Source organism: Lissotriton helveticus, chromosome 6, assembly GCF_964261635.1.
Source record: "Lissotriton helveticus chromosome 6, aLisHel1.1, whole genome shotgun sequence".
Lineage (NCBI taxonomy): Eukaryota > Metazoa > Chordata > Amphibia > Caudata > Salamandridae > Lissotriton > Lissotriton helveticus.
In genome coordinates this window covers 1,339,408,949-1,339,430,924 of record NC_136067.1, presented here as the reverse complement: position 1 = coordinate 1,339,430,924, position 21,976 = coordinate 1,339,408,949, and the positions used below count along the sequence as shown (strand labels likewise).

General features: G+C 47.1%; 1 protein-coding gene across 1 annotated transcript in view; it reads left to right on the top strand.

Annotated features, from left to right (window-relative positions):
- The window catches only part of ACSS1 (acyl-CoA synthetase short chain family member 1), a 1,294,163-nt gene that overhangs the window by 909,224 nt on the left and 362,963 nt on the right, over positions 1 to 21,976 (top strand). The gene's annotated exons all lie outside the window — the stretch shown is intronic.

Genomic DNA, 21,976 nt, shown 5'->3' with positions numbered 1-21,976 from the left:
ATGTGTTTACAGTCAAAATAGAACACATTAAAAAACTCAAGACGATTCTTTCAACATGGTGTTTTGGTAACCAAAAACAATGTGTTAAGACTATTATTAATGTAAATGAAGCGTTTCCAATCCAATCCAAAAAGCTTTATTCGACAAATATGTCATAACAGAACAATACGCGAAATATTCTATACATATGACATAAAAGCAAAGACAGAATTAAAACAGTATAAAAAGTGTATGTGGTCTGTCACAAGAAATAGTAAAACACATTCAGTACAGTTAAAAAGACCAAAACGCATGACACAGATAAAAACTATTACAATTCATGAGAGTTGGTAATCCATTAATACCCATATCGACCTTCGGGTACTGTAGACATATTAAAATGTAATATTCATAGATGCAGTACATATTGAGAAAATGGCCAACTTCATTTACACAAGTGCAGAATATAGCAATAGAGATTCATCTATTTGCAGGCAATGTGTGTGATCTAATCACCCATGTCCATCTGAGAAACTTAGCTATTGCGATGGCTATGCAGGGTGTTGTATCTGTGTGCAATATTCTTAACACAACACTACTCTTTCTGGTTCCCAGGAACCTGCAAATTGGTGTGAGCCACGCTCGCCGGAGGCCAGCATATGCTGGCCAGATGAACAATAGGCGGGCCAATTACTCTGTTTTGGCCTGACAAGAAGGACACGTACTGTTGCCTGTCGCTGCCCATTTTGCTGTATATGAAGTTATAGGTAATGAGCCCACCCTAAATACAGTACAGCTTCCGATCATGTGGTTTGAGTATTAGATCCCTGTAAAGCTCCAAACTTGGCCAAGGTTTATCTTCTAAGAACCCTCCCGTCACTGAGGATGTGTCGCTATTTTTAAGTGTATTTTGAAACACAAATTCACGATATTTTTCTTTTAAAATCTCCTCTTAGGGGAATGGTACACTCGCAGGATTTTCCCGCTGGGTGGCCAAACCAATGCTAGGAGGCCCTAAGCTCATCTAATTTTATGGAAGGAGTCTGCCATATTTGAAACTTGTGGCATATGATGCTAATTCTGGTGTGCACCAAAGTCTCCGGCAGTATAAGATGGGACGTAGACTGGCTATATCGGCCATTGCATTAATGCTTAGATCGTATAGCAATGGATGCACTGGGATTCTCTGTGGGAGGCTAATGATCTTTCATAAGAACGTATTTTCTACAACAGTTAGTTGGGAAAGATTCTCATACCCCCAAAGCTCTGCCCCTTATAGAGAGGAGCTTACGACTTTCATGCTATGTATCTGCAATACTGGACTAACTGGCTTGGTGAGTGGCGTGGTGAGTGAGGTATTAAACTCAGTTTGTAAGGCCCCTGATAGTTGCCAGTGTTTCAATGTGGCCATGTCCAGCTGGTGGTTTAGGAGAATAACCCCTAAAAACTTTTGGCGCCAACCGCAATCAAGAGGCAAATCATTGCAGCGGCTTGTTCCCACGATAATAGGTGAGTGGGAATCTGTTAAATTAGGAAAGAGCATGAACTCACAGCCATTGCTTCTCTCAGAGATTCCTCAAATACCTTATCATTTTTTTAAAAGGATTCTCCACTTTCGAACTACAACGGTGGCTCCCTCGCACAGTGTGGAAGGCGCGATATCTTATTAAAAAAGGTACACAAATCAAGCCATAACTATAATATAATAAAGAGCAAAGGTTATATGATGTAATAGAATACCTCATTTTCTCCTATCAGAGAGATAGCCTGAAACGAAAAATTCAACTGATGCCAACAGCTCGTACAAGACTGGGGCACTACATACCACCAATAATTCAGGTGGATTCAAATACAAAGATTAGTGTCAAAGGTAAGGTGACCTGCCCAGGCCCCTTTATTGTCATGAGATAACCTCATAATGGTATTAGAGACACAATTGGTAGGGACACATCTATATAACTGTTCGATGTGTCTGATAACCAACCATGCATCCCAAGGAATATGGAATGACCTTCGAATCTGTATACCTCTGAGGGGGAGAGTTAGGGTAATTTAGCAACATCAAATGATACCTTATAGCCGCTAGACCAAGATGACCTGGATAGATAGGAGCATCCAGAATTCCATTTGTTTCTGTATTATGATAAGTCTATTCTCTCAGATTCATAAGATAAAAAATCTGTCCCAAAAAATATTTGCAATTGAAGCAATTTAGGGTGACATAGAGCTAGGGACTAATGAGTAACGAATAAAGTGTAATGTAATAAATGCTGAAACAGTTAACAGTGGGTAATCCTGTTTTTAAAAAAAAAAACTTTTAGAATCGGTCCTGAAGAAGGTGTCTTATAAGAAAAACCGAAACGCCGCGTCGACTCAAATTGTGATTCTTTCTGTTATGACTTAAATTGTGATTCTTTCTGTTATGTACCGAATTTTATACTGTTTTAATGAATTTGTATAATACTATGTTGACTGATTATATATATGTTTGTTTTTATTGCTGTTTTTAACATTACGATATGTCCCATTCTGTATGAAATAAGAATAAATTCGGATATTTTGTACCAGAAAGTAGTTGTATTAGTTTACATTACCTGTCACCCGACGTCTACGGCACTTACAGATTGTCCATGTATTGGGCACACATTAAGGTTTTTTGTGTGTAGGGTTGCTAAGCCCCGACTTGATCCCAGAGCACTCAGAGATATACAGAACATTCCTATTTGAACAGCAGGTCTTTTTAGGCTTGCAAAAAAACGGGACACCCCATATTTGTCGCAGCTGGTGGTTCCACCTCATGTCTTTTTGCAAGATAACCCCCAAATAGATAAAGGCGTTAACTTGTTTCAGGGGACGGTTATTCATAAGTATGCCTCCTCTGAATGTTCTGTGCTGGTTAAAGGTCTTGAATTTTGTTCTAGATATGTTGATTTCCAGGCCTTGAAGAGGGCAAAACTCCTCAAAAAGTAACAAAGCACGCTGAAGACAGCTAGGGATTTTTGGGATAATTAGCGTTTTGTGAGCGAACATTAAAATAGGGGTTTTTACACCTGCTAGGGCAGGGGTGTCTGTGGAGTCGACATTAAAAACTTGGCGATCCCATTAATAAAAAGGGAAAATAATGTAGGGGCCATTACGCAGCCTTGGCGCACTGCTTTCTGTATAGGAAAGGGGTTGGTGACATTACCTTGTGTGCCCCACCTTATTTTGGCAAAGTTGCACTCGTGAAGGCGAGCAATAAGGGAAAGCAATTCTGGTGGCATCCCCAACTCCTGCAGCACTACGCAAAGTTTACTGCGGGAAAGAGGTTGAATGCTGACTTGATGTCTACAAAGGCAGCATGCAAGCTGCCTTTGCCTATGAAACAGTCCGCCAATGTATTAATACGAACTGAAACACCAGGTTATTGGTGCTAGTGTGGACCCGGAAGCCCGCCTGTAGAGGTAATAGGATACCCTACAGCATTTCAATATTGATAAAATATCACAATCAATAATATTTTATCAATAAATCATTGAAATTAAAATTACTTGTGTCTGTGTCAGGCCACATAAAATGTTTTTATAACACGAGTCCTAATAGGGCACTGTACTCCCAGCTGAAGAGCAAAAGCTTCAGCATTTGAGAGTGGTTGAAATAATGAAGAAAATCCTCGAGATTCATAAATGTCTTGTTACTGTAGGGTTGCTTTTGAAAAGTTACTGGGGAGGGGTTGCTGTACCCCCTGCAGCCACCACAAAATTGTTGATGGTGCACCTACCCACTTTGGGACCACCACAGAAAAGAAAATTAGACAAGCTGAAGAAGCCCTGCAGGGCATTACGGGGCGCTCCTTTGAGGAGCAGTGAATTTTATAGTAGTGTCTCTGGCTGCTTTGTCTACTGGCTCTCAGCATCATAACACAAACCCTTTTCCTTTTTTTTTTTTAAGGGGGTGCCCATTTCCAACCGGGCACCCCCGTCCTCTACTTTGTTGGGGCCGTGTGGGGACCCATTCATGCATGGATGGCATGTCCCAATCCAACTAGCTCTTTCCTTACCAGTGCAGGAAGCTGGCCTTCCCTATCTCCCAGCCTTCTCTGTGCAGTGAAATGAATGAAATGAAATGAAATTATATTTATATAGCGTGTTTCTACCCTGAGGCCCCGTAGCGCTTGTGGACTGCATGGGTACGGCAAATCAATTTAGGGCACATTACGAAATAGGTGAGTTTTGAGAAGCTTGCGGAAGGCCAGTATGTTGGTTCACTGCGCAGAGTGGGGGACAGAGAGTTCCAGAGGTTTGAGGCGTTCAGGGAGAAAGAGCGACCACCCCACTTGGCACGCCCGACTTTCCTGGTGGTGGCAAGGAAGGCTGAGCTGGAACGGAGATTTCTTGAAGGTTGATAAGGCGTGATCAGGGAGTGTGAGATGGCTGGACCAGATTACCACATGGCTCTGTGAGCCAGGCACATGGACTTAAACTGGATTCTGTCCCGGATCGGGAGCCAGAGCAGCGTCCTTAAGGCGGGTTTAGCCGATTGTCTCCGGGGGATTTGGAGCAGAAGGCAGGCTGCGCAGTTCTGGATCACCTGGAGTCTTTGTAAGGTTGCCTGTGGGGCGCCCAGGTACAGTGCGTTCCCGTAGTCCAGACGGTAGAGGATTAAGGCCTGTACCATGATCCTTCTCGCTTTGAAGAGAAGCAGGGGGAGAACTTTCCTTAGCATCCCAGCAGGCCAAAGCAGGAAGCCACTAGCTTGGTGGCCTGATAGCCAAAGCACAACAAGCTGTCAAGCTATATTCTGAGGCTCTTAATCTGCTGTTTTGGGGCAGGCATTGGGTTAAGGCAGGTTGGCCATAGATGAGCCGACAGGTGGGATGGCAGTTTACCCAGGAACATAAGCTCAGTCTTGTGGCCATTTAGTTTGAGGTGGGAAAGTTTCATCCATTCGGCTACTGCCTCTAGGCAGCTGCCGAGGGAGCAGGATGAGCCCTCTGGGTGGTTCAAAGACACCACCAACTCGGTGTCATCTGCGTATGTTATAATCTGTATGCCGAATGGAAGAACTACCTCAGCTAAGGGTGCCATATAGGTATTAAAAAGTGTGGGGCTCAGGGAGGAGCCCTGAGGGACCCCACAACTGAGCGGCCAGCAGTCGGAGGAGGCGTTGCCTTCGAAGACCTGAAAGAACCGGTCTTTAAGGAAGGATTGTAGCCAGGAGAGAGCCGAGTGGGTCACTCCTAGACTTTTTAGTCGGTTCAGCAGGATCTTATGATCTACAGTGTCGAAGGCAGCACTAAGGTCTAAGAGGATGATAGCTGCTGAGCCGCCCTGGTCCATGAGTCTCCAAACCTCTTCGGTTACGGCCAGAAGGGCCGTCTCCGTCCCTAAACGGGGCGGAAGCCTGTTTGTGAGACATGAAGCAGATTGTTAGACTCTAGGTACTGTACCAGAATGGAGTTTATGTGTCTCTCGGTTAGCTTACTTAACCAGGGAAGGAGGGATATGGGTTGATAGTTGGCCAGGTTAGAGGGGTCCAGGCTGGGTTTTTTCACGAGGGCCCTTACCTGGGTGCACTTCCAGGCAAGGGGGACCGTGCCCGCTGAAATGGAGGCATTTATAATAGCCAGGATGATTGGGCGTATGACATTGGCAACTGAGGAAAGGTATTGCGGAGGGGCGGGGTCTAGTGGAGAGCCCGAGGTCACTCTGGGCATGATTGCCTTTAGGGAACCTTCATCTAATAGGGCGAACTCTGCGAAGGAGCATCGGGGTTTAGGAGGAGGACTCCTTGAGTTGGACTCGAGGGAGTCGTTCTGGGAGGAAGGGAAGGATTGGGCAATTAGTTCGATTTTTTGGTGGAAAAATTCTGCAAGATTGTTGCATCGGGCGGGTGTATCTTCTGGGTTGGGTTTTATTGGGGTATGGTGACCAGGGATTTGACAATGCGAAAAATCTCCTTAGGGGAGTTTGCGGCTGCGCTGATCTTCTCCTCGTAGAAGGAGGATTGCACAGTTTTTATTTCTGACTTCTATTTCCTAATTGCCTCTCTGTAGATTGATTTCCCTTCTCCCTTGGAGAAGTGTGGCTCAATGGTTAGAGCGGCAGACCCTGATGCAGAGGTCTAGCCCAGGACCAGGGTTCAATTCCCCGCCTCGGCGGGTCTTGGGCTCAAAAATTCCACAGACCTGATAATTCTCGCCTCGGTGCCTATTCCAATCATGGAGTCCCACTCTGCAACTCTGGGCAATAGCTTGCTTAATCTCCACAACGGCCCCCACAACGCTAAGGATGCCTGGTCTCCACCTTGGGGGTGCCCAGGAGTGGACACCTCACAGGGAAAGCCAGGATGGGTTCCACAGCGGTATTCGTACAAGCGCCTTGAGACCCTTGCGGGTGAGTAGTGCGCTATACAAGTATCAATTTACATTTTACAATTTACTTCTGTTGGGTTCTGTCTCCAGCTCCTTTCTAATTTCCTACAGGTTTGTTTGAGCTCTCTTAGTTTTGTGGAGAACCAGGGTGCTGTTTTAGGGTTAGATTTTTTTTGGATAGATCTTTTGGGGGCTAGCGTGTCTAATGAGCTTTGGATCCAGAGGTTGAAGTTGTTGTTCGCCCTCTCTGGATCTGAGCTAGATGGTGGTATGGTATTCTCTAAGAGATTGGACCAATGGCTGGCGAAGAGGTTTGACCATTTCCTATCTTGTCTTAGTGGTGCTCATGGGGGGGATGCTGGCTAGGAATTTCCAGGTAAAAGGACTTAATGAATAGTCGGTCCAAGGGAGGGGAATGGGGGTATCAATCTGGAGATTCCGTGAGTTACTGAGCACGGGGTCCAGGAGATTACCTTTTATGTGTGTTGGTGCGAAGCCTTTCTTGGTGATTTGGAGGGCTGATAGACTGGATAAAAGTTCTTTAGCCATGTTATCAGTGGGGTCATCAAGGTGGATGTTGAGATCCCCTAGAATCGTGTAATTGGATGGGGAGAGAGCTAAGTTGGCGACCATGGTCGGGAGTGCACTAAGAAATTGACCAGGGGATCCTGGGGGGCGGTAGAGCAGTAAGCCGGAGAACGTAATGGTGGGCGATAATTCTAAGGAGAAGTTCATATTTTCGCAGTCTGGCAACTCCTCTATAGAGGACCGGCAATGAAAGCGATCCCTGAAGATTATCGCTAACCCTCCCCCTCCGCCGGTATTGCGATCCACTCTTTGGATCAGGTAGCCAGGTGGTAGGGTTTGAGTAACAGCTGGGTCTGCTTCATCCTGTAGCCAGGTCTCGGTAAGGAATATTGCATCAGGTTTTAGGTCTTCTATTAACAGAGAGAATTCAGTTGAGTGTTAGGGCAGAGAGCGACCGTTCAGTAGATAGAATTTTAAGGGAGGGCAAGGAGAGGGAGTTGTTTCGCTTTCTAGTTGAAACTTGAAGTTACAATGGGAGCAGCCGGGGGGGCTGTTAGCAGTATCTAGTGAATGTCTGCATTTTGGGTTAGTGGGCCCTGCCAGGCTCCGCAGTGTCTGGGCAGTGTAAGAAGGGATACCTTTCAATGAACTGGCAGGGTTCGTGGCCCCTGGTCCCGGTCGGGCGCGGACGGGCGCAGACGTTCTTGCCTTTGGCGCGCCTTCGGCACTCCAGCGGCGCGCCCGCTGCACAACTTGAAAGGCATCTGTATTTGAAGTGTGTGGGCTAACAGCTGCGAGCAGCTGATTGGCAGTTGGGCCCGGAAGTCGTGATTCACTTCCGGAGCCCGGAATCTCGTCCCGCTTCCCTCCACTCAAACCAAATGATTGGCGGTGGACCGGGGATCAGGGACAGGTAAGGACTGTGCAAATGACAAATGGTACAACACACTATGTTAAAAGATCGATTTTGCTATTAAAAACAAGGTAGCTACTTAAAAGTGAGAGCGAGCCCTTCTCCAGGCGCTCCTCTCGACGGGTAAAAGGAATGCCTTCCACAAGCGTGTCCGCAGCGCGACTTGAACTTTCTGATGCAGATCTCTCCCTCCTTGACCTGTTACTCACCATCGCCATCAGCGGTATACTTATTGACTCCGAAATCTGCTTAGAATATGGATTACAAAATCAGAAAGTTCTATTGGGGGATCTGTCAGGTATGATCCTATTATAATGAGTGGGAAGGACAGATGAATATTTGTTTTGAATATTTTGTGTAGTTGTTGGGCGCTATCTTGCCAGTAGGAGTGTAGGTGAGGGCAGGTGATGAAAATGTGCGCTTCGTTGCCGGGGGAAGAGTCACATGCCCGCATGTGTTGGCATCCTTATGTTTTAGGCTGGATAATGTCGCGGAAGTCAAGTAAAGGAAGTGTGCAGCAAAAAATGTGGTCTGGGTTAGAGAGAGAGGATCAGTTTGCGTTGCAGTAGGTGTCATCCTATGTTAGCCCAGGTGTCATGTGATCCAAACGGCCGTCCAAATAGCATTAAGCCCTGAAGTGGCCAGACAAGGCACTCCTGTAAAGTACTACTGGAGGATGAGGGAAGCAGAAGACTACACTCTAGCCCACCACTGCTGGGTTGAGATTGAAAATCAAGTAAGGCTAGTCAATTCAACCACGACAGTCCTGAAGGAATCCTTGTCGGCATTACAGCTAGAGGAGGCTTGGTTCACCCCTGCAATGCACTCCGGATTCAAAAGCGTGGTGAATAATGCTATCAAGCTGATCTCTTTATTAACAGATAAAACCACCTTGCAAAAACAAAATCACGCTTGGGCTGTGATACAGTCCTACCAGGGGCTGAAGCCACAACAATATCTGATTGAACACTTATCCCACCAGAAAAAGCACTATCTGACGCTGCTACGAATGGGGTCATTTCCCTCAAAGGATCTGACTCCAAAATGGAAACACATATGGCCATCTAAGGAATGCCGCCTTTGCGGTCAAGGGGACGAGTCACTATTACATTACATCTACTATGTACATGCTCTTTTTTATTGGAAACTTGAAAAACCATACTTCTGCAGGCCCTAAGGAAGGAACAAATAAGAAATTGCAGAGTAGCAGTCATCAGGTGTCTTGGAGGGTCATCGATTCCCCTGTCCTGCATAGCCATAAAATTCTGGAAAATCGCGGCAAAAGAATTCGGAAAAAAGTAACTCAGTCCAAGTCGCCAAATAATAACTTGTTGGCACATATTCTTTAAATGTACTGTTATACCTGTCAATATTTTAATGCAATTAGTTGTTCACCGTTCGCGGTTACGACTTTAAGGCTTTTTATAATATCCTTTTAAAATGTACACTTGAAGTATTGTGTTTCATGATGGTTCCCCATCCTTTTATGATCTTTAACGAATCAAATAAAAGTATATTTGACTTGACTGGAAATCTAGCAATAGCGTCACATATCATACTTGGTGGGCCCGAGTTACTCATCTGAGAAGCACACACATAACCCTATCTAATACTAAAGGTTTCCCAGTAACCTCTCAACGTATTTGGGATACGTTAGATCATTCTATGCGTTACTCATCATTTACTTTCACCTACCATCACTGACTCTACATTATCTACAACTGATGTAAATCTACAATTGCATTCGTTGACAGGTACAATGTCACATTGTTGTGCATATCTTAATAATGCTATTGATTCTTTATTTCATTGTTTCTACTTCCTTTGTTTTCTTAATTATGTAGTGTTTGCTTTCTATTAAATACACAAATAAAATATCTTGGGGAATAAAAAAAAACACGAACTCCACAAGCCTTGCAAAGTAGGGCACTCCAGAAGTTTAAAAAAAATGTGATACCATTCATGAACCGTTTGCAGGCGGGAAACTCTTCTTGCTGCAGCAAAGGACCATGCATTGGCACAGGAGGCTTACTACCTCTCAACAGCAGTCTTCCTGTCTCTGTTACAGGCACCCACACAGGCAAAGTATTGCAGTCATTTTCTGCATTCATTCCTACACGTGTGGCTCACTGACTTCCCTTGCCCCCTTTGGCTGCCACTGGTCAAACTTTGTTTTAATCGAAAATTGAATTTATTCATAATTTTTTAGAAGAGGGGTCATTTTAAATCTTTTTAGCCAATCTGTATTTTTGCTGCTTAAATCTTTTTTTTGTTATAAATTCGTGCTCGAACTGCAAATCAGTTGACTGTCTAAATGTAAATAGGGAAAACTACTATAGGGGGAAAGTGTGGTGACGGTCTAGTTTCCCGTCACCGGGAAACGGAAGGGGATTGACAGGAAGCGGAAGGCGGCCATATTGTTATCGGCACCTACCGCTAGCAGTAACAGATTGTCTCCCGGCGCTCCGGGTTTAGAATAAATATTCTACCTACAATTCCGGCATTAGTGTGCTTTATTCACCCCCACAATGGCGACGAGGGCTGCAGAATAGCCCGCGCACACTTTGACGTCCCAGGTACAGTCACGGGGATCCGGCTCGGCGCCGCACACAGCCCGGAGCACGGCAGAGGAGAGGCCAGAGCGTCGGAAAGGGCGCGAACACAGGGAACGCCCCTCCGCTCGTCCAGAACACTCATCCAGCGATAGCAAGGGGCAGGCAGGACGCTGTTCTGCTCGAGAGTGTTTGTCTTGCAGGACACAAACAAGCACAGGCAAAACCAAGCAAGTCAGTGCCAGTGCCTGCTTCTGAGTGCATCTAGCCTTGCTAGAACGCTAAGTGCAAGGGTGCGTTCCATTACCGGCCGTGAGGGCAGAGCAAGGCACCCTGGCAGAGCGGCGGCCAGACGCGGCAGCTACCAGTTCGACGAGTCCGGCCACAAGTGACGCTCAGCGGGCATCGCCTGACCCCTCGGCCAAGGAGAGTGGTGAGGACAGCGCCAGTGACCCCAGTGAAGGCGACTCCACAGTACAACACACGCCGGGGAGCCCACCGGGTCGAAAGCTCTCCGTTCCAGCTCGTCAACGAGGTACTTACAAGATGGCGGCTCCGTCTTCTTCTCTCACCCAATTGGTGCCGTTTCTGACGAAGAGCGGAGAACCGGAGATGAAATGGGAAGACTGGAAAAGGTATTTCCTCAATTATCTTGATGCCCTGGAGGAGGAAGGCGATGCTCCGTTCTCCAGCAAGAGAAGAAAAAAAATACTTTTACACAACTTAGGTCCCGAAGGGATCAGGATCTACGACACCATAGTCAAAGGAGAGAGGGACGGTACGGACACGGACGTATTCAGTCACGCCATCGCAGATCTCGACGCCCACTATAGACCAGTCGTGTGTGTCGCAATAGGCAGATACAATTTGTTTCAAAGGAAGCAAAGGGTTGGCGAAACTGTGGACGAGTATGTCGTGGCCCTGCAAAGGTTGGCCCTAACGTGCACGTTTGACAGGCTGCATGATGAGCTAATTAGAGACCAAATTATCATGCACACTACCAGCTCCCATGTCCAGGAGAAACTTTGGGTGAACGGAGATGCTCCTCTCAAAGAGATATGGGCCATGGTTAAAAAGGCGGAAATGTCAAAACGTTGCGCGCAAGCGGCCAAGAAAGAGGCAGGAGGAACACAGACGGTATGCAAGATCATGGCACCGGCGAAAAGCGACCGGCCGAGGCAGAGAGATCTGCAGAGGAATCAAGAGGGTAGAAGATCCATCAATAACAACAACTTTACTCCAACAGATAACAGATCTAATAAGGGAAGTAAGCCGAGCTGTTACAGATGTGGCAGTACCATGCACATGGCAAATGACAAAGCATGCTCGGCGTTCAGGGCAAAGTGCTCATACTGCAGCGTGTTCGGACACTATGAGAAGGTGTGCCGCAGAAAACCCAAAGGAGCAGTGGTCAGGTATGTTGACCAAGAACAAAATGAAGATGCAGAAGATCGAGAGGACGCGGAAGACCAGGAAGAATTCTTGTACATTGATGTCCAGGTGCTGGAAATGGATGGAGAAGGAATAGACAAGCCCCGATTGAACATGCACATTGGTGGGATACCACTGGAAATGATCGCAGACAGTGGAGCACCCATATCCATAGTACAACGACAAGTGTGGGAAGAAAAGTTCGCTACCAAGATCAAAGAGACACTACACCCGATGGATTTGAGGCCAGTCACGTACACAGGGCAAAGAATTCCCATGTTGGGGTATTGTCCCCTCCTGTTTGAGTTCCGTGGTCGCCATGCACTGTGCAAGTTATACATCGCCGAGAAAGGCCCCTCGGTGTTGAGCTGGAAGGACCAAGGAGCACTGGGAATACAACTCAACCCAGGGGGGATTGAAAAAATCTTACTAATGGACATGGACAACAGAGATGACGAAGAGTCCTGGCAGAGAGCGTACCCCAAAGTATTCAATGGGCAAATCGGAGAACTGGCGAAATACACTCACCTCATAAAGCTGAAGGAGGGAGCGACACCAGTGGTGCACAAAGTGAGAAACATTCCCTTCCGCAGCAGGGAAGCGGTGCAATCCGAATTGGATAGGTTGGAGAGAGAGGGAGTGATCAGAGCCATAGAAAGTGCTGAATGGCTTTCTCCACTGGTGGTAGCCCAAAAGCCAAATGGCAAGGTGCGGCTGTGTGTCGACTTAAGAGAACTGAACAAAAACATTGTGATCGACAAATTTCCTCTACCGCGAATTCATGAGATGCTAGCGAGGACCAAGGACATCAAGTGGTTTTCCACAATAGACTTGTCGTCGGCCTACCACCAAGTAAAACTTCACTCCTCGTGCAGCCACCTCACGTCATTTATCACGCCGTTCGGCTGCTATGAATTTGTGAGAATGCCATTCGGACTTGCATCCGCAGCGGCTGTCTTTCAGAAACTTATGCACAGATTGCTGAAAGGTGTGGAGAACGTGCAGTTTTTCCAAGACGACATCTTGGTGATGGGAAAAACGAAACAAGAACACAATGAGAAACTCCACATCGTCCTACGGACATTACAGGAAAATGGCCTGACGGCAGAATGGACAAAATGCAGGTTTGGGCTGACATCGGTCACGTACCTAGGGCACGAAGTGAGCGAACACGGGATACTGCCGAAAAAGGACAACATGAAATTGATTCAAGACGCTCCCACTCCTACCAAAAAGGAGGATGTTCGATCATTCCTTGGAATGGCCGAATATTACAGTAAGTTTATTCCTCACTTTGCCACGAAAACGCATCTCCAACGTCAACTCCTGAAGGAAAAGAACAAATTTGTATGGGGTCAGGAGGAACAGACGGAGTTCGAAGCACTGAAACAAGAAATGAGCTCAGCCATTCCCCTGAAGGGGTTCGACCCAAGTGCGGAATCCATCCTCACCACTGATGCCAGTGACCGGGGCTTAGGAGCTGTCCTTATGCAGAAATCAGAAAATGGAGACATATCTACGGTCAGCTTCGCTTCAAGGTCGCTGGCACCCAACGAGGAGAAGTTTAGTGTGGTGGAGAAGGAGATGTTGGCAGTGGTCTGGGCGATGGAGCGATTCAGACAGTATCTATGGGGAGCGAAATTCTTGGTCCGAACGGACCACAAGCCGTTGGTCCGAGTGCTGACTTCAAGCGGCCATGCTCACGCAACACCCAGGATTGCCAAGATGACTCTTAGGCTGTTGGACTTTGTGTACGAAGTGGAACACATTCCAGGACCGCAGAACAAAGTGGCGGACTTCCTGAGCAGAGCGGCAGCGATGGAAGCAGTGGATGTAAGGGAGAAACAAAGGTGGGAAGGTTATGTAGTAGCCACCATTCAGGATACGGAGGAAGTGATCAGTGCCCAGGAGTGGGAAGAAGCATACCGAGAGGACGTAGACTTAGAAGCCATCAAAGGATACGTGGTCCATGGGTGGCCAGAGAAAAGACATCTCAAGGAGGAATTGAGAAGATTCTGGGAAGTGAGGGAAGAACTATCGTTGGCTGACGACCCCATCTTTTTGCTCAGAGGCGACAAAGTGGTCCCTCCACAAGGCATACTAGAGCACCTGATGAAACTACTACACGAAGGACACCAGGGAATCACCAAGACAAAAGCTTTAGCCAGACAAGCTTATTGGTGGCCAGCCATTGATGCCCAGATAGAACGACATGTACGGAAGTGCGAGTCATGCGCCAAGGCAGACAAGACACAGAACTTGTTGAGACCACCTTTAGGAAGATTTCCTGTTCCGGATGGGCCTTGGGAAATGGTATCTGTGGACATCATGGGCCCAGTTCTCAACAAAGAAGGAACACAGAAGTACGCAGTAGTTCTAATAGACAAATACTCCAAATGGCCGGAGGTGGAGATAATGGAAAATGTAGACTCGGAAGCTGTGATACGCTTCCTACGCACCACATTCGTCAGAGAAGGCATCCCGAAAAGTATCACGTGTGACAATGGGCCGCAATTTACGTCGGCAAAATGGACCGCATTCACGGCAAGGAACGGCATAGAGGTGAAACACACGCCCATCTATCACCCCGCCGGAAACGGTCAGGTGGAAAGATTCAATCGGGTGATCATGGGCACCATTCAAGCGGCCATAAACAATGGTATGGACTGGGAAAAGGAATTGGAGAAAATGGTCTGGGCCTATCGCATCACACCGGGCAGCACAGGATACAGCCCTTTTAAGGTGTTGAGAGGAAGAGATGCCTTTACGAAAGACAACATGGCATGGAGGAAATTAGTGGTGCAAAGTAAGTGGTCACCAGCCGTTGTCAGAAGGAACTTAGAGAAAGCCCAAGAAGTGTATACAAAGCACTATAACAAGAGACGCAACGTTCAGGGAGCAGAACTGGAAAAGGGAGATTGGGTGAGGGTTAAACTGGCAATCCTCAAGAAGAAAGGGGAAAGCAAATTTTCACCACCATTGCAAGTGCTGGAACCCTACACCCGGTCTGCCCTACTCAGTGATGGAAAGGTATGGTCACTGGACAGAATGGCTAAGTGCAGCAAAATCTTGAATTGGGGAAACGACATTGAAGAAGGAACTCAGCAAGTAAAAGATGAAAGTGGAAGAGAAAGTAGTAGAAGGGAGATTGAGAATGTAGGAGAAGGAGGTCAGCAAGTGGAAGACAGCGATGGAGAGTGTGGTACGAGTGAAGAGGTGAGAAGCGGATGCGAAGCAGAAAGCTACGAGGAAGTTCGTGACAGAGAAAGTGAAAGCAATGGGAGAAGATTAGACAAAGAAGGGCCAGGAGATGGAGGTGGAACTGAAGTAGTGAGAACCAGAGTTGGAAGAGTGGTAAAGGTACCTGAGAAGTTTAAGGACTATGATATGGACTGGAAGTAAGGACTTTATTGGTTATTGTTATTGTTGCATAAAGGGGGGAGATATGTGGTGACGGTCTAGTTTCCCGTCACCGGGAAACGGAAGGGGATTGACAGGAAGCAGAAGGCGGCCATATTGTTATCGGAGCCTACCGCTAGCAGTAACAGATTGTCTCCCGGCGCTCCGGGTTTAGAATAAATATTCTACCTACAATTCCGGCATTAGTGTGCTTTATTCACCCCCACAGAAAGGCTTTCTTTTAAAAACGAAGGTGTTTCACTGTCTTACATTTAACCCTTGTTCTCGGGGTTTCTTTTTGGAGCAGCCATTTTTGATCGGAGGGGCTCTAGATCTTCCTGCCTTATCAGATACTTCAGAGGGGGGGTGCTGCTGAGGTGCTCAGTGGGTGCGCCAAAGGCAAGCCCACCTGTGCCCATCCATGCGACCAGCACCAGCCTCCCTGCTCATTTTGTTTCAGGTAGGTCCATACCATCTGATATATGAAAAGCATTGAATGTCCCCAGTATGCAGTGCGACATTCTACTTTCCCCTTTAAATATTAAAGACCCTTTGCCATGCCTCAAATGTAGAACCGTGTTTGGGGTCTCCCCAGTGCTATCTCGTCATTCTGCAGTCGTCTGGGGGGAGATTGTTTGTAGGTGGGATCATTAATGCACGGTCATTTAGAAAGCACACCCATGAATTGTTTGACTTACTCATGGACTCCAGGCTGGGCTTTTTATTCATCACTGAGTCATGGCCTATGACAGGTGTACCCTGGCATTGTAACTGCGCTTCCACAGGGCTAAATTATTGTTAGGCAAGATTGTTAGGAATCCAAGGCTCAGGCGCACTAGAAGACCTTTACATGTGTTCTTAGCCTCAGGTTCCCCTTATGTCCTTTTCACACGATCCCTACGGCATGACTACCATTGCAGGCAGATATTTTCAGATGCTCCCTTGCGCACGTAAAGAGGCGCGTCGGAACGTAGCCATTGCTTGGCTTACTGTTCCGGTACCACGCCCCCTTCCTGGTTACGAGAGGCTCCTTTCCTCGGCAGTCGCTGTTTTGTTCCTGGGTCCTCTCTGTTGGTTAAAACCTTACGGTAGTGCTCTGCCATCCTTTGTGTCATGCCTCAAGCCCCCTCCCAGTGCGCTAGCCCTTTAATCGTGCACTATATAGGTGTCCTTAACCCAGGGAGCGACGCTTCACGTTCTAGCGTCTAGCTCCGTTGGGTTCGTTCCTGTGCCTGACTTCCTGTGCCTGACTTCCGGTTTTTCTTCGTCCTGGCGTTCTTCCGTTGAGAGAGAGTCTTCGGCTCTGTTTGGTTCGGTATTGAGCCGGTTCAGGCTGTCTCTCTCATTTGCACAGTGCCTCTCTACCGCACTTGTGTATTTCGACACGTCCTGTGTCGCTTTCCGTTCAGGCTGCCTTGCAGTATTCTGGTGTCCCGCTCGGCGGCCGGGTTTGACTCCGCCATCCGGCGGGATTACCTCTCCCTACCCTCTGCCTCATTGCAGCTCCGCTTGTCAGCCGGGTTTTGCTCCGCTGACGAGCCGGGCATCCTCCCCCTGCTGTTAGCCTCATTTGTTTCCCGCTCCGCTTGTCAGCCGGGTTTTGCTCCGCTGACGGGCCGGGCACACATTCACTCTCCCTTTTTCTTACATCACCGTGGTGCTCCGCTGCCAGCCGGGTTGTGCTCCGCTGGCGGCCGGGTTGGTAACCGGTGCGCTGACCTTAGTTAGAATAGGGCTTTTCCTTATCCCTGCTTATTCCACTTACACGTTGGGGTTATTCAGCTCTGGTGTTTTTTGCACCTCTTTGGACTTGATTCTTGCGTGGACCAGTGAGAATTGGGATACAGCTACATGTTCCAGAAACACGGTAACAGCGCATTCTTGCGCTGCACATTATATTGATATCAATAATACTGTATTGAAGTGTTGACTCCTTGTTTTGATCATTGTAGATGTTGTTCCTACTATCAAGAATATTGACAACCGAATGCTTGTATTCAAAGAATCCTTTGGGGTGTGCTTCGTGGCTGTTAAGACAAAAGATCAGAGTGAGCAGGATATATTGTTAGTCACTCACTACACAAGTATACATTGGGTCATTAGACTTATAAGGGTATTGTCTTCTTCACTGCAGCTCCAGTTATATTCCTTTCCAGAGGTTTTCCCATATCCATTCAGGGACATCAACATACAATCAGTTAGGTATGTAAGGTTATGTTGTATACTTGGGAATGTGATTGTCCTCTTCAGGTTTAAGAATATAACTCTTTGCGTTACAGCCTCTCTTGATTGCCAAGCCCTCACGAAGGTTGAGACGACCAGTTTGAAGACCCTCAACACCCAATTGTTACCCCAACCTTTCCTTGTTTTGTTTCCCTGTTTTCCCCTGGCTTGCCTCCTGTACTCTAGTGCTTGATAGAGTCGGGAGACTGCAGGGGAAGGCTGTGGATTATACTTCGGATTCCTGACGCTCCTGCAGAATCATCGTGTATCCTTTACAGAACGTGAAGCCCAAGAGGTTAGTTCTGCCCGAGCGTCATGGATCTCGAAGCGGTCACTCTGGCGGATGTGGCAGGTATGTTAGGTAATCTGCAGGTTGAGACTCAGACATTGATGGCTAGAATGGACACCCTGCAGAGACAACAAGCTTCTGGTGCTACAGGAGGAGGGACATCGGTTGTGCAGGTGACCACTCCACATTCGATACCTCTGGCACCCCCTGAGCGTTTTGCAGGAGAAACAGCGCGATGCGCGGCTTTCCTTAGTCAATGCCAACTACACTTCTCTTGCAAGGCTCAATGTTTTCCCTCTGATCAGGCTAAGGTAGCTTTTGTCATATCTTACCTCAGTGGTTCTGCGGCTGATTGGGCTATTCCCTTAGTAGACAGAGATGACCCCCTGCTACATAATTATGCAGCATTTCGACGAGAATTCCGTAAACTCTTCGATCGACACATGTATACTCATTCTGCCGATACAGAATTGTTAGAATTGAAACAGGGTACTCAGGATCTGGTGGCCTATATTACCAAATTCCGCCGGTTAGTGATTGAGTCTGACTGGCCGGAAGAAAAACGAAGTACTATGTTCTACAGAGGGTTGCGGGAGGAATTGAAAGACGCCTTGTCCCAGATAGTCGATCTTCCCACTTCTTGTAATGCTCTCATAGATCTGGTAGTGAAAATAGACCATCGATTTCATGAACGAAAGAAGGAGAAAGGGAAGCATGAGTATCGGTATGTTGCTCTGAAGGAAAAGAAAAGTGCCCCAGAAAAAGCCACAGAAGACAGCGAACCCATGCAGATAGGCATAGTCCGAGGCCCTCTGACTTCCGAGGAAAGACAGAGAAGAAGAACTCTTCGATAATGTTTATATTGTGGGAAAGCAGGTCATTTCCTAAGAGAATGCCCAGTTAAACCCGCTCAGTCCAAGGTGTCGGGAAACTAGTCAGCCTAAGTTCTTGTGAGACGAGGAACTCAGGTATGTCTGGACTAACAGTCTCTTCTTCCGATTACATATACGCTCCTACTAACCATTTGTACATATCAGCATATCTCACACAAGGCACTCTTGGCTTACACGTTTTGATAATGGTGGACTCAGGGGCTTCTGGAAATTACATGGACAGAGAATGGGCTAGGGAGAATATGATCACCGACACTGAAAAGGCGACTGCCAGTAATGTCACTACCATCGATGGCAGTCCCCTTCTCTCTGGTCCAGTTACACATCATACCAACCCGATGCACATGGTTATAGCAACTGATCATCATGAGGACTTAACATTTGATTTAATTAGTTCTCCACAGTTCCCGGTGCTTCTAGGTATCCCATGGTTAAGAACGCAAAATCCTGTCATTAATTGGGAAACATCCACTATATCCTTTCCTCCGGTGGTTCTGGGGCCTGTGGTAGGGGTTACTAAAAGAGAGACACACACAGCCGCGGAATGTACGGAGGCCTGTCCTGTTCTACCACCCTATTACCACGAATTGCGAGCAGTCTTTGATGTGCAAGAAGCGGAGGTTCTTCCGCCACACCGCGTCTACGACTGCCGTATTGATCTTGAGGCAGGAGCCAGAATACCCTGTAGTAGAGTGTATGCACTCACTGAGAAGGAGAACGTATATTTACGGGAATATCTAGACTCTATGCTTGAGAAGGGATTCATCAGACCATCGCGATCCCCAGCCTCTTCGTCATTGTTTTTTATTCCTAAACGGGAGGGGGGCCTGCGATGTTGTATCGATTACAGGAAGCTCAATGAAGTGACTATTAAAAATCGTTATCCTCTTCCTCTCATAGCCTCCCTCCTTGACAGAATTCGCAATGCCCAATACTTCACCAAGTTGGACTTGCGGGGTGCTTATCATCTGGTACGAGTCAGGGAGGGAGACGAGTGGAAGACTGCGTTCTGCACTAAGTATGGTCTCTTCGAGTACCTTGTAATGCCCTTTGGGCTCTGTAATGCCCCGGCAGCATTTCAATTCTTCATAAATGAAGTTTTGAAAGATATTCTTGATGATTATGTAATTGCCTACATTGATGACCTGCTGATATTTTCCTCTACTTTGGAGACACACCAACAGCATGTCCATAACGTGTTGGAATGTTTACTTAACAACCGCTTGTATTGCAAGTTGGAAAAATGTACTTTTCACACGCAAGAGGTTCCATTCTTGGGATATATCGTTTCCCCTAGAGGCCTGCGCATGGATCCCTCCAAGGTGGAGGCTGTTTTGGCATGGCCGGCTCTGCGTACAATTAAAGAGGTCCAGAGTTTTATAGGGCTGGCCAATTTCTATAGAAGATTCATTCGCAATTTCTCGGACTTGGTGTCGCCCATTACATCATTGTTGAAAAAGGGGGTTCCTTTCGTCTGGTCCGGTGAGGCAGAGCATTCATTTCAGATGCTAAAGAATGCTTTCACCAGTGCCCCGGTGCTACATCATCCCGACCCTGCTCTGCCCTTTGTGGTGGAGGTAGACGCCTCGCAAGTGGCAGTGGGAGGTGTTCTATCTCAGGCGGATGCAGTGTCCGGTGAGTGTCATCCAGTGGCCTATTACTCTCACAAACTCTCCCCTGCTGAATACAATTATGCAGTAGGGGACAAGGAACTTCTGGCTATCAAGAAGGCATTCGAAGAGTGGCGGCAGTATCTCTTAGGTGCTAGACATCCCGCGGTAGTATACACCGATCATCGCAATCTCCAATATCTTAAGTCAGCAAAGGCACTTTCCATGAGGCAACTGCGTTGGGCTCAGTTCTTTAGTGAGTTCGACTTCACTGTCCAGTACAGACCAGGCAAACGTAATGGGAAGGCAGATGCACTTTCACGGTTGGGATTCGATACTCCTATCGATCCCATTGAGCCTACACCGATTATCCCTAGAAGGAATATCGTAGGAGGAACTAAGTCGGAGGATGAATTCTTGGCACAAGTCAAGTGTAGTCAAGCGTCAGCAGACATGCAGGCTCTAGTGGGTTCACAAGACACGACCAAGAAGGGAGACCTTGTTTGTGTACAAGGGGGAGTGGTTATACCGACAAAGAACCTCCAAGACCAGGTCATGCAGTGGTATCATAGACATCCCATAGCGGGTCATCCAGGGATTAAGAAAACCATTAGTACTGTGCGTGACCGTTACTGGTGGCCTACTATGTTGGCAGACATAGAACACTTTGTTAAGACATGCTATGTGTGTGCACAAACTAAGGTTTCTCGCCTCAACCCTGTAGGCCTTCTCATGCCATTACCTCCCCCTCCCGGTCCCTGGCATACGGTGTCCCTTGATTTTATAGTGGAACTACCGCTCACCAAGGCTAAGAACAATACGTTACTGGTGGTGGTGGATATGTACACCAAGATGGCTCATTTTGTACCGTTACAACGTCTCCCCAAAGCAGTTGAATTAGCCGCCATATATATGCAACACATAGTGCGACTTCATGGTTTCCCTTCTGCTTTGGTTTCCGACAGAGGAGCCCAATTTGTGTCAAGGTTCTGGAAGGGTCTGTGTTCTTTGCTTCAGATAGACGTCCGTCTGTCCTCAAGTCACCATCCACAGTCAGATGGACAGACGGAGAGAGTCAATCAGTGTTTTGAGCAATACATAAGGAATCAGGTGTTGCAGTCTCCAGTGGACTGGGATGAATTGGTTTGGGTAGCAGAAATCTCATATAACAATAGCACACACTCCTCTATCAAGGTCTCTCCGTTCTTTTGCTTGTATGGTTATCACCCTAAGTTGCTGCCCTCTGGTTGTTCCTTGGATTGTCCAACCCCTGCTGCTGCAGATAGAGTAGAAACGTTACATGAAATACAGAGGAAGGCATTGGTGAATCTTGAGATGGCCAAGGTGAGATACACAGAGGGGGCAAATCTACACAGAAGATTAGAACCCATATACACACCAGGAGATGAGGTTTGGCTTTCCACCAAATACATTACTCTCGGGGGTCCACGCAAGTTCAATCCCAAATACATAGGTCCCTATAAGGTGGAAAAAATAATCAATCCTGTTGCCATACGATTACAGCTTCCGCCTTCATTCAGGATTCATCCGGTATTTCATGTTTCCCTAATAAAGCCGGTTGAGCCAGGGACTAAACTGCCAGCAAAACCTACTCCGTTAACTCTGCAGGACTCGGAGGAATACGAGGTCGAAACTATCCTAGATTCCCGTAGAGTGAGGGGTACGGTCCAGTATTTGGTTCATTGGAAGGGATACGGTGTGGAAGAACGTACATGGGAACCTTTTTCCAATGTCCATGCACCCAGACTGTTAAGGGCGTTCCATAAAAGATACCCTGACAAGCCAA